This window comes from Ursus arctos, unplaced genomic scaffold, assembly GCF_023065955.2.
Source record: "Ursus arctos isolate Adak ecotype North America unplaced genomic scaffold, UrsArc2.0 scaffold_25, whole genome shotgun sequence".
Lineage (NCBI taxonomy): Eukaryota > Metazoa > Chordata > Mammalia > Carnivora > Ursidae > Ursus > Ursus arctos.
This window is the reverse complement of record NW_026622930.1, coordinates 29,109,415-29,121,956: the sequence shown is the minus strand read 5'-3', so window position 1 is coordinate 29,121,956 and position 12,542 is coordinate 29,109,415. Positions and strand designations below refer to the sequence as shown.

At 39.0% G+C, this 12,542-nt stretch overlaps 1 protein-coding gene across 15 annotated transcripts in view; it reads left to right on the top strand.

The window, feature by feature from the left end:
* The window catches only part of SIPA1L1 (signal induced proliferation associated 1 like 1), a 446,735-nt gene that overhangs the window by 237,403 nt on the left and 196,790 nt on the right, over window positions 1-12,542 (top strand). The gene's annotated exons all lie outside the window — the stretch shown is intronic.

Here is a 12,542-nt window from a genome sequence, read left to right as displayed (position 1 = left end):
GAAAGAGCACTGTTAGTTTTCTGTGATTCCAAGTCCGAAGTGTGGGAGAAAAATTGGAATTATTAGTTTGGAGAGTTGTGGCCAAATATTGGAAGGAACTATAAGAATTCAGAATCTAGTCCATTTTATAGGTAGCAAACAGAACCTTAAAAGCAATCAACAGCACTAGAATTTGATACCCACAAAGGTGTATTACTGAAGCATATTTTTTCTCTCTATAATCACCCCCCTATTTGTCAACAGTAAATCTAATTTGTTTGCATTAAACTTGGCCTGGTTATTTATATAAGTGCAGCAAGAATAGTGATTGACTGTATAGACTCTTAATTTGCTTTGCTGGACTTTTTTTTATAAGGAACCTCAGTTTAGACTTGTAAAAGTCTTTCAAAGCTAGGAAGCCAGGCCAATGACTTACCATCAAATTTAGCTTAATACCTATAGATTTGGATTAATTCCTTTCTTCTTGAGGTCCCCAAAGTATCCTGAGATTTTGTGCTTGCCAGGAAGTGACATTCTTTACTCACCTGGTAAGGCTGCCAGGAGCTCTGTTAGCAAGTATCGGTTGGATTTTTCCCGTGGGCTTTATTTAAGGCTTCAAAAAGTCAGCCTTATTTTCTTAAAGCTGTCTGGTCATATCTGAGTCTGTTTGTGTCTCTTTCAAACATGACTTCCCAGTCAAAGCCTGGGTAATATGACCAGTTTCCAAGTGTGTCCTGTTATAAGGAGAACAGATTCTTATTGAACTTATGGAAGTAACTATATTGCCATGAAAATAAGAATACTCACTAAGAGTTTTTGAACTCTGGAGGGATCAGGTAAGGAGAAAAAAATAAATTTTTTATCTTTGTTCACAAATATACATTTTACAAATTGCTGATAGCTTAAGAGAAAAAAAGTTTCCTTAAATCTGAAAAAACAAAACGTAAGAGAATGAGCAGTGTTTGAAACAAAAAGTAATAAAAATTAGAATTATTCTCACCCATTCATTCAGTCCCATGAAATTCATTCTTATTAATCTTGATCTTTCATTAGCAGTTTTATGAAGCTACCAGTTTCTTCATTAGAGTTCTGTAAATTCTTGCCCAGTCACCAGTATGATCTTAAAGTGATCAGAAACCTGTACTCTAGACTACTTGCCAGTCCTTCCCATGAATCTCTCTGAAGATGAAATGTCTTTGCAAAAGCATCAGAATAAAACAGTAGCTGTCTGTAAATGACAGAGACTTAAAAAGCTATGGTTAAAGGTCTAACAAGAGTTCATCATAATGATATTGACAAGGAAATTTGGTTATTTCTGTGACATACAACATTTTAAGATAATAACTAGACCTACAAGTGATAACATTATATTAGGACATATGAGTTTTTTTTAGGAATTTCATACAATTTCTAGAACACTTATATCAATAACCCTTACCTATACAATATAACCTAAGAATGTTTATCATCACTTATTTGACAGTGCTTCCCATGTAATTTAACACACCAGATAAGCCTAATTTGTGTAACACCTCTCTCTCTCTCTCTTTTTTTTTTCATAAAGAAAGAGAACACATCTTTTGAGATGTTGCAGGGCCCTCTGAAAAATCCTAAAGTTAGTTCAAGGTCAGAAAGACTTCATTTTGAATTTGATTTTTGGGAAGTTTGTCAAAACATCAAAAGCTTTGAACATTAGACTGAATAGGATCATGGATCAGTTTGAACTAATGCTTAATTATCTATTTAACCAAAGTGCCAATAGAAGTTTTTAAAGGCAAATACAGAAGTTACACAGTGAATAAAACTTACCCCTTCACATTCAGAAGTTGGGTTTTCTTAAGTAATCAAAGACCTGGTAAAGGCAACACGAAGCACATTAAATTATTTTGGTAAGATACAAAATCTTTGCTTTCCAGGAAAATTTACTTAAAAGGTAAAGAAACTTTCTACCATCTGTTACCAACAGCAGACCAAAAAGTTCAAGAAAACCTTGTCTTTTTGGTGTGCCTGGGTGACTCAGTCGGTTAAGCGTCTACCTTCGCTCAGGTCATGATCCAGGGTTCTGGGATCGAGTCCCACATCGGGCTCCCTGCTCAGCGGGTAGCCTGCTTCTCCCTCTGCTGCTCCCCGTGCTTGTGCTCTCTCGTGTGCATGCTCTCTCTTTGTCAAATAAATAAAATCTTAAAAAAAAAAAAAAAAAGAACGAAAAAGAAAACCTGTCTTTTTAACAAAGAGATAACCACATTCTGATTTTGTTGATTTTGCACCAGGACTTTTGATATTAAAATTAATTTTTAATCCATTCCAGTCTTAGCCAGCTTGACCACACATAAAATTTCTTTCCCAAGATTCCTTTTCCATAAACCTGCAACTTTTATTTTTTATCTCTATTCAGATTTTGACTATATTTTTTCCTCTTTTCCTTCTGAAATGACCAGCTTTTCTCTAGGACAGAATTACTTTCTTTTCCCTCAACAAAATGTATCTCTACCCCTCGTACCTTTGCTTACCAAAAACACACATCTTACTTTGCTTGCATACAGAGATATTTCCCTAGTTATTTCTAGTAGCTTTATTTATCTATATTAGAATTTCCAACCCTTAAAAAGTTAATTTCTAATGAAAATTAAGAAGTGGACAGTTGTGTGTTCCTGGAAAATTTATGAGTAACATTTTATAATTTCTAGAATTATAAGCTGCCTCATAATACAGTCTTTCAGTGTGGCAGAAGACATGCTTAACAACACCCAAATTTATCTTTAGTTTCTCTGTAATAAGCCAAAAATAAAAAAACCTGTAACTAATGTTCAGTATTTTATCTTATTTGGAAATAATCTAGATATTGAGTGAATTTCCATCATTTAACTTAATTTAGCAAAACTATTGGTGGAAGTTACCAAAGATTTGGGAAATTGTTTTTAAGTAGACATACCATAAAACATAATTATTGCTGAAAAGTTCACCTAAAAACTCTTGCCCCACTTACATCTATTTAATTCACTTGTTTTTAACAATCATATTTAGATTACTTATGAAGATTTCATGAGCGATTAAATTAGCCATCATATTCAGTTATTTTTCTTGATGGCAAATTTTAACAGCTGTAACATGAGCTTATTTGACTTTTAGTAAAGCTAGGTAGAATAAAAGTATTATACTTAATGCTGATAACTTTAAAGACAGGTCTGTATTAATTGAACCGACAAACTTAAACTAGCTCTCGACAAAATTACCCTAGATCATGTGAACTTAAAAGACATTTGGGTTAGTTCCTATCATATTTCTGAGATTTAGAAATACTTAATTTATAGGCACTTACGTGTCTTAGGCTAGTTAAGTAGAGCTCTTTTACAAATTAATTTTGTCAATACCATCTGGTGGTGGAAGAATATCATATATATATATATATATATATATATATATATATATATATATATATATCATACATTCATAGACATACATAAACACACAGATGCAGACAGAGATCTTCCTGCAGCTTCTGTTCTAAAATTTTAGTTATGAATCAGGTATAATACAAAACTCACGAGTTTATAAATAACTGTGTCTCTGGCAGAGGAGCAAGTTAAGGTTATCCACTTAAGTGGTTAAAGCTGTTTACTAATATTTGTGGAGAAGACTTGTTTGTTTTTAAAGATTTATTTATTTTAGAGAGAGAGGAAGAGTGTGCATGTGAGTGCGGAGGGTAGGGACAGAGAGGGCAGAGGGAGAGAGACAATGTCAAGTAGACTCCCTGGCAAGTGTGGAGCCTGACATGGGGCTCGATCCCACAACCCTGAGATCATAACCAGAGCCAAAATCAAGAGTCAGAGGCCCAATTGACTGAGCCACCCGGGTGCCTCACATAGAGAAGGATTTTAAGATTTATATTTGTCCATGAGAAGTAATTTCACGGAGGCTGTGCGGTAGGTTGGGCAAGAGCGCCTTTGTTGCAATTTGTATTTTAAAAATCACACACGTTTGCCCCCTTCATTTTAGGAGATTGTGGACTGTGTTTAGTTATCTACTGGGGTGTTTACATTTTAAAGACAACGGTAAGATTTACATTTTCAAGGGACAGGGAAAGAATGTACATTTTCACCTAGTTTGGGATATCTTTGTCTTTCATCAGAAGCCTGGAGTAATTACTATTTAAGTTTTTACTGTTCCTCACGTGCAGGACAATTGTGCTTGTAGTGTCTTCGTGTTTTGCACCATCTGCTAATGTCTGAAGGCAAACAGGAAAGGATCTGAGTGGGTTTTGAGTTGCTCTCAGAGTTAAGCTTTTGGTTCTCTCAAGATGCAAGTTGTAAATCAAGAATTATTGCTGTTCACCCTTTTTCTCTCGCATTCCTGCAAGGGTATCTTCAAAGGATTGGGTAGCTACTTCCATTGTAATAGTTAGAGGTTAACTAACCTAGCTAAGCATGTTATTTTGAATTTGTCTTTTTAAACTAGGGAGAAAGTGCCCTACTGAGGTGGAAATTAAAAGATTTCTGTGTCCTGGAGCTTCAGGGGTTAGTGAAGTATGCCTTTGAAAAGTCTATAAAGTGTTCAGCAGAGGCCTTCAGATGCTCTCCTTTCTGTGTGCACAATTTAACCTTGAACCAGTTTAACCTTGAACCAGTTCACCTTAGAGAGGAAAGCCTCTACGAATGTTTCTATTAGCCCCTGAGTATCAGCCCCCAGCTGAGACATTTCTTGGTCATTCGCGGGAGGCCTGGGAGAATTTGGGACCATCTGGTTTGTTTTTTTGTGTGTGTGAAGTCCCCCCCCCCCATCCTCCCCAGGGGGCCCTGGCTTGTCTGATAACTACAGTATAATTGTGGGTGGGAAGAACACTTCATAGCAGCTAAACAAGGTCCTTGTTGAGTGGAGCTTGAATGGCCATTTGCCTTTTTAATTTCTCTTTAAATTTGGTTGGATCTTCTGAAAGTGGAATTAGATGGGCTTTATGATTTAAAAGATGTTCCTATTCATGGGACATGAATTCTTTGTGGTTGGGGGGACCTAGGATATATCCACAAAGGATCTTACATAGGAAGGCCTGAAGCTGGCAGAGCCTAATTCTAGAGCCCAGCAGAGCGAGCCTTACTGTAGTCTGGGTGCTTCTGCTAAATTCACTTCCTGGCTTGCAGCATTCCCATGAGTACTGTGGGCCTAGAGATTAGGCTGGAGAGCTCTTTGTAAATCTTTAGGGAAAGGGAAGCTAAAATAGGCAATTGGGTGTTTAAGGGATTTTTTTTTGAGGAGGGAAGAAGGATTTGGGAGCTAAGGGAATTTGCTGAGGAGATGGGGCTGGATTTTAAGATAGAGAATTTATGTTGGGTGCGGATGCCAGTTTTGGTACTAAGTCTAATTTCTGTTCTTTCATCTTATTAAGGCAGACTTTAAAGTTAGCCATTATATTCCTTTGTGGTCTCTTATTAATTTTGTCTTTCTGTAGGATGAGAGGGCTCTAAACATTTTTTTCTTTCACATATAGCCAGTTCAATATGGACATTGACAGGTAGGATCTTATCTTAATCTCAGTAGTGACACAAACCAGTAAGACTTTTTATGGCTTAACGATGGAAACAAGAGGTGTCCCAAAAGAGGATGCAAAAGATGCAACCCTTACCAGATCCAGAAAATTCTTTCTCTGAGTTAGCCTAGGAAAGGGAAGACCTTCTGTGTCACAGGCAGTAAGAATGGTATAGTGGAAGAAGCAAGACCTGGGAATTTGTGACATGGGGCAGCACTGTCAGAATGGGACATTTCTAGCACTGACAGGACAGTGAAGGTTGAGAAGACAAAGTCCCCTTATGAGCCAGGACTCTGTATGACAAAGCCCTAAAACCTGGCATGGCTGGACAAAGAGGGTGCTGCTTGTGACTTTGTGTCTTGGAATCCTAGTCTGTTTGACTGGTCACCAGTTGCACATCAGTACCTGCACATTTTGGATGGTGGAGACCAGAGAGAACATTCTCACTGGTCACAAAGGCAAGCTCTCAGGGCTTAGCGCGAGACAAAAGGACAACCTCAACTGGTTTTTACACAGGGCTCCCATAGCTAAGTTTGTCTAAACAGACCCTGGTCTGGTGAGAACTGTGAACTTACCGTTCTGTGAGGCTGGCTTGAACAACAGGCTTATGAGACCTATGCCTGCATTCTGCCCTATGGTTTTTCTTCTTATTACAAACAATGCGGAAGACAGAGATAAAAGAAACCAGTGATCATCTCTAAGAGGAAGGGGGTCAAAAGAAAATAAGAGTACTCATAACAAATCATTACTGGAGTTGCTATACCCAAGGAACTAATTCACACAGAATTCATATTTTCTCCTGCTGATTTGAATTTAGGGGGAAAAAAAGACTCTTACTACTCTCACTTCCACATGACCCTGCAGGCTGAGACCCCGGGGGACTGGTGCAGTAAGAATCCTTACTTTCTTTGGGATCCTGTCAGCTTCAGCAGCCCCAGAATATGTAATGTCCAGCCAGTGGAGAGCCCTACTTTGGGTGCCAAAACTGCAGGGGAGGAAATTTTTTCCTTTTTCCCTTCTAGATTCTTTGGCTGGTCTAATAATTAAATGGACATTAGACAGACGAACAGGAGAAAAACAAATTTAATTGTGTATGTTTAAGAGCCGTGAGTACATGAGAGGTTCCCTGGCAGACAGGGAATTGGGGCTTAGATTCCATTCTTATGAGCTCAGGAGAAGGGAACAGGGGTCTAGGGTCCTCAAGGGAGGGAAGACAAATCCCAGGAAGATGAGAAGAGCAGATGTTTGGTGAACAAATGTTTACCAGGCCATGCAGATAAGTCTTTCTGATATAAAACATTATCTTTGCTCTTAGCTCCCTTGCTAGTACAGGGCCTCTATTGAAACTCTTTCAGATAGGTAAGGGATAGGTGAAAAAAACAAAAAGACAACAACAAAACCCCCCAACTCTTCCTGAGTCTTTAGGCTTTGATTGCTTTCATTCACATGGCAAAGTGGCATTATTTTGGGGTCCCATATTCTGCCCCCCTTCACTGGATAGTTATAAGTATACAAACTGTTACTGTGGTAATTTGATAGTTCTAAAATGGTGACTACTTCACTTTTGCTTTAATGTGTATTTCTTGATTGTTAATGAGGGTGAACACTTCCACATATGTTTAATATTGAATTTGTATTTTTTTAAAATTGATGTCAGTGTTTTATATCCCAGTTCTCTATCTTGTAATCTAGTACAAAAGACATAACAGAGATCCCTGTCTTAGATGGTAGAATTTCCAGATTGTCATCTTTTTAGACCATACGTGCGGAGGTATTGCTGCTTGTTCAGTCTGGTGGCTTTTGCCAGTGAGATACTTTACATTCTTACAAATCTAATGTGAAATGGACTTTTACTCTCCTTGTTCCGTAGAAATTTGCAGGAAAATGTAGTACTCTTCCCTTGTTTTAACTGACCAGTTTTGTTTAGTAGTACAAGTTATTCTCTTACATGGAAAAATTTGAGGAAAATTTTGTTGTTGAATTGTTCCTAGTATTTTTTTCTGCCTTTTCTTTTGGAACTTTTTTAACAGGTAAGATAAAACTTAAGTAATTTAGATACCCTATGATAATTCTGGCCAATGAAAAATGGCTCTCGAGAACTTGGTGATGGTATTGACATCGACAGTAATTCAGAGACACATCCTATTTCTGCCTTAACCACTTGCTGAGTAGTCTGGTTTCCCAGGTAGTTCAAGTTGATTTTGTTGTAGATGTTGATTGATGTTGTTTGTTGATTTGGTCATTCAATAAGTTACCTTAGGGGGACTCCGATCTCTCTCTGCTGTGCTAGTGTCACAGCTGAGTGAATTTTTGCTGTAATCTATGCACCGGCCACATACTTAAATCCTTCTTGAATATCTCACTCCTTGAACTTACCTTTCACTTACTGTTACCTTTCTTTTACCGTCTTGAATTCTGGCATTTCCTAGAGTTCCATCCATGGTTGCTGTCTTCTTCTATGCATTCTCTTTTGTGAGCTCAGCCCTCTTCCTCTTAACCTATTTCAGACCCACCTTAAAGCACACCTCAAGCCCTGTCTCCCATGAATAGCCAGAGACCCATATTTTCAACTCCTTTCTCGACTCTGCTTCAACAGCAGATTGGCCTGGTGTGGTAAGCGCCTGGCCAACAATGTCAGTGAGTAAAAGCAGGCCTCAGGGTAAGAAAAAATATTTTCCTACACTAGGAAAAACAGCAGAGTAAGTGGAGTGATAAATGGCGTTGACATAGGCTCAGGGTCGGGAAGACAGAGCTGCGGACAGCGGGCAGGGGAGCTCGCAGGCCCCATGCAGGCTCCTTAGGTCCAGCCGTTCGATGCTTTGTGGGAATGTGGGCCCAAGGTTACCAGATCTCCCAGGGTTTTTGTTTTTTTTTTTTTTTAAAGAAAAACTGTAAATGAGGATTTGCTCGTTAAACAGGCTGAATTTTAAAGGATGGGTTGAATTTTTTAAAACACTGCGTGGGCCAAAAAAAATATGTCTGTGGACCAAGTTCAGTATATAGGCTCCGAGTTTATAAGCTCTTTCTGAAAAGGCGCTTTATATGTTCTGTGCTGTTATCAGGCACTCCCCTGTCCATCTCCCGTTCTTCCCTTCTGTCTCTGTTCACCTAATGGGAGAACCGTCCACCCAGTTATTTAAGTGAGGAACTTCCAAATCATCATGGACACCTTCTTACCTCATTGCTTCTTTATTTCGGAGAGAGATCTGGGTCAAGGGAAAAGCTTTTTATGAATGAAGGGAGATTTGGACTTGTTAATAGGCAAAAGGGACAAAGCCAAAGGGAGGGGATAATGGACAGAGCCCGGGACGTTCACTGGGCGGGGGGATCCAGGGTGAGAATCCAGCTGTCGGACCTACATGATCTGCTGTGATCTATCCTTCATTACTTTATTTCCCGATGATTTTATTTTAACCAAAAACACTTGTTTTTTCTTTTTTTGTGTGCAGATATCGTATTTCCTTGAATTTCTTGAGGAAATTTATTATCCTTTTAGAAACATGTTCTTTGTTTTTTCATTTTAACTCTCTTTTCTTTGGCATTCTTGAATTCGATGTTTCTTTCCATGTTGCTGATTTTTCCGGGGTGGATAGTGATTGTGTAGGGGAGGTAAAACTTTACCTAACTTTAGGGTCTCTGGCTGGGCCTGAGAATTAAGTTGACATGAGACAAATTAGAAAAGCATATATATATATATATATATATTTTTTTTTTTTTTAAACATGTACATGGGAGCTTTAGTAGGAAAATGAAGACCTGAAGAACTGTTGGGGCCTGTTTCTACATTAGGTTGTGGAAAAGAAACTAAAATGTATGAGGGAGGCTAAAGTAAGATAATAGGCTTTATTTTGAAAAGATTTGTTTGTACAGATTCTTCTCAGCCTCCACTCCCTATCTCTGGTGATCAGAATGTCCTTTTCTTCCAGGTACAGGGATAGGAGTTTGCATATGGGAGTTTTATCTCGTGTTCTCAGGAAGAAGAGGGGAGGTCAGTGTGCCTTTTGTGCACTTGTGGTTTTTTTAAGTCCAAAAAGTCAGTATACCAAATCGGCATGTTTTGGGGTGTCATGTTTTAAACTCCCTTGGTGGTTCCTCATAGATTTATTTGTAGTAAATGACAGAGCCGGAAGGTTGAATTCAGCATTTGTCGTAGAGGCTCTGTCCACCTGGTGGTGTGTGTGGGCGGGCAAGCCGTAGTGGTGGGGTGTTTGCCATAAGCTGTGTGGGTTACTTGTCTTCTGAGTGCAGGTGAGCTTCGTTGTTAGTCGTGGAACGTCGTCTAGCTTCTCTGGGGTGTAGAATCCAGCTGTGAGACCTACGTGATCTGCTGTGATCTACCCTTCATTACTTTTATTTCCTAAAGATCACTGTGAGTGTTTCTCATGGCTTTAATCCAGGGGCTAATACCCCCCAATACGTTCTCATGGGGAAGGGACCGATGCAGGTGTCATGTTCTTTAATGACCCGCCTCACCATCCAAGGTGTATTTCTGCTGACTCTAGTTTGTTAGGTTTCCTGCAGTCTCCTAGGAACATTTATTTGGAGGTCCATCCTCTTGTTTCTAACGGGTCTTTCAGTTCTGTTGGATTCCATTTTCAGTCAGCTTCAGTATGCTTTCTATTTCTTACACTTTGTCACTACTCTGATCTGCCAGTGCCATCTGTACTGGGATTTCCTGTGATTTCTGTGCATTTATTTGTGTTTTTATATTTCTTACAAAATTTGAGATGGGAGGAAGGTCAAAAGGTAAATTTGTGAGTTATTAGCAGTTTTGAGCCAGAACTCTCTTTTTATACAGTTTCACCTTTCTGTTTCTGCTCATGCAGTTTTCTCTCAGTCCCCTCTCCGTCGACAGACATCGAATGTAGTTTGCCATTTACTTTTGGTATGTTTATGGCATTGCTCATAAGATTCTTGGGTTTGGAAGGTTTTTGCCCCATCGTTCTGCCTGGGAAGTACTGTTAGGGAAACTTACAGCTCAGTAGCTCAGTCTCATGCCTAGGTTCAAAATTGGGATCCTGTACCACGTAGTAGCCACGTCACCTTCAGCTTCCCCGACCCTCCTGAGAATTGTGGGCAATAGTAGTATGTGCCCCTTAACGGTGTTGTGAACAGTTAGATGGGATAGACATGGTCAAACACTTGCGACACTTTAGTAAGTTCTGAAATACTGTGAGCTGAATTAAAAAGGTCAGCTGAATAAGTTCTGACCTCGACATCTCTGCTGTGGTATGGCCTTCTCTGTTTTGCCCAGTTTCCTTCCTGCTCTCCTGCCCCTTCTCCAGACCCCAAGTTAGAACTCCTGTTCCCCTGTTCTTGCCGCAGCATTTTGTCATACTGGTACTGTGGTGCCCTTCTCTCAAGTCTGCTTCTATTTTAGTCAGTGGGGAGTGTCTCAGTCACTAGGTGTGGTCTTCTGGTAGGCTAGTGATGCCCTTGTTTTCCTAGGTAAACTGAATTAAATTAAGGTGTTTCTTTCTTTGTATGACCAAAACCTTTAAAACTCGTAGTGGGATTCTCATTTTGCCCAGCATATCAGTCAAGACTCTAGAAAAACAGAATCGATAGGAATACACACCTGTGCATATACATGTATATATATTATACATATATTTACAGTGTATTTTCCCCTGGTTTGAGAGATAATCAACACACATCACGGTATAAGCTTAAGGCGCACAGCATGGTGGTTGATTTACATATATTGTGAAATGATTGCCATAACAGGGTAGCTAATGCCCATTTTCTCATGTAGGTAACAGTAAAAAGAAAGAAAAAAAGGAAACAGAATGTTTTCCTTGTGATGAGATCTCTTAGGATTTATTTTCTGAACAACCTCCCCTTATATCATACAGAGGTGTTACCTGTAGTCATCATGTTGTACATTTCAGCCCTAGTACTTACGTATCTTATAACTGGAAGATTGGAAGATTGTACCTTTTGACCACTTTCCTCCAAGTCCACCCCCCCCAGCCTCTGATAACTACAAGTCTGATTTCTTTTTCTATGAATTCAGTTTTGTTTTGTTTTAGATCTCATACATAAACGAGATCATATAGTATTTGTCTTTCTCTGTCTGACTTATTTCGCTTAGCATAATGCCTTCAAGGTCCATCCATGTTATTGCATATAATAGGATTTCTTCCTTTTTATGGCTGAGTAATATTCCCTTATTATATACACACTGCAGTTTGGAGGGACATTTAGGTTTATTTGAAAGAAGTGGCTCATGTATTTGTGGGGGCTACAGGTCTGAAATCGGTGGGGTAAACCAGCAGGCTGAAAACTAGGGCAGAAGTTAATGCTGATGGTTTGAGGAATTATTATTCTTTAGGAAACTTCAGTCTTTGGGATTAATGCCTTCAGCTAATTGGATGGGGCCTTCCCACATTATCGGGGTTAATCTCTTTTACTTGGAGTCAACTGATGATAGCTGTTAATCACATCTACAGAATACTTTCACAGCAACACCTCAATTAGTGTTTGATTAAATAACTGAGCACTGTGTAGCCACTATCACTCCTAATGTAGGCTTAACCAGTATAGAAAGACACCATGTGGTCGGTTAAGCATTCTGTCGATAGATTTGAGGCCACCAGTGCTGATGTCATCAAACATCCAATTGAATATTTATGCTTCAAGTTCTTAACAATTCTGTTTTCAGTGGCAGTAGAGCACGTACAGTGATGGTGAGGTCTGTGCATGTTTATCCAAATTATTGGAGAAGGCTGTTCTCTCCCATGTTGAGTAGTTATAAATATGACATTTATGATTTGAGCCTGTTTCCTTCGTGCTTATTTTTAGTGAAAAGATCTGTATATTGGCTGAATTTCAAAAGAACCTGGTTATTTAGAATTCAGGCCAAATGCACAGTTGTTACTGTAGAGAGGATAGCAAACATTGCCTTCTGATTATTCAGTGTTCTCTAAAGGAAAGAATGACAAATTCGTGTAGCAAAATTATGGCTTAATAAATTCAGTGACTGGTAGACTGATACACTTAGGGCATACCCTTGAGAATGAAAGCGAATGCTTTCCCCGGC